Source organism: Grammomys surdaster, unplaced genomic scaffold (assembly GCF_004785775.1).
Source record: "Grammomys surdaster isolate TR1022 unplaced genomic scaffold, NIH_TR_1.0 254, whole genome shotgun sequence".
In the NCBI taxonomy this organism is placed as follows: Eukaryota; Metazoa; Chordata; class Mammalia; order Rodentia; family Muridae; genus Grammomys; species Grammomys surdaster.
This window is the reverse complement of record NW_021604695.1, coordinates 1,163,389-1,163,728: the sequence shown is the minus strand read 5'-3', so window position 1 is coordinate 1,163,728 and position 340 is coordinate 1,163,389. Positions and strand designations below refer to the sequence as shown.

Below are 340 nucleotides of genomic sequence, written 5' to 3'. Positions count from 1 at the left end.
GAAAGAAAGAAAGAAAGAAAGAAAGAAAGAAAGAAAGAAAGAAAGAATAAACTAAAGTATTTGTTCTTGCTTAGAGAGAATGTAGGTGAAAGATGAGAACTTGTTTCTAGAATGTCTCAGACGCAAGGCAAGTTTGTGACTCCAGTGCCTAAATATCTAAGAGAGTGTGGCCATGAAGCTCAGCAGCAGAATGTCTGTTTAGCATCTGCAAGACCCTGGTTTAATCCTCAGTACCAAAAAGCAAAAAGCAAAACAGTTCACACGCACACACACGCACACGCACACACATACACATATCCATATTCTCTCTCTCTCTCTCTCTCTCTCTCTCTCTCTCTCT

General features: G+C 40.0%; 1 protein-coding gene across 1 annotated transcript in view; it reads right to left on the bottom strand.

The window, feature by feature from the left end:
• The window catches only part of LOC114627482 (ER degradation-enhancing alpha-mannosidase-like protein 2), a 28,060-nt gene that overhangs the window by 11,719 nt on the left and 16,001 nt on the right, over positions 1 to 340 (bottom strand). The gene's annotated exons all lie outside the window — the stretch shown is intronic.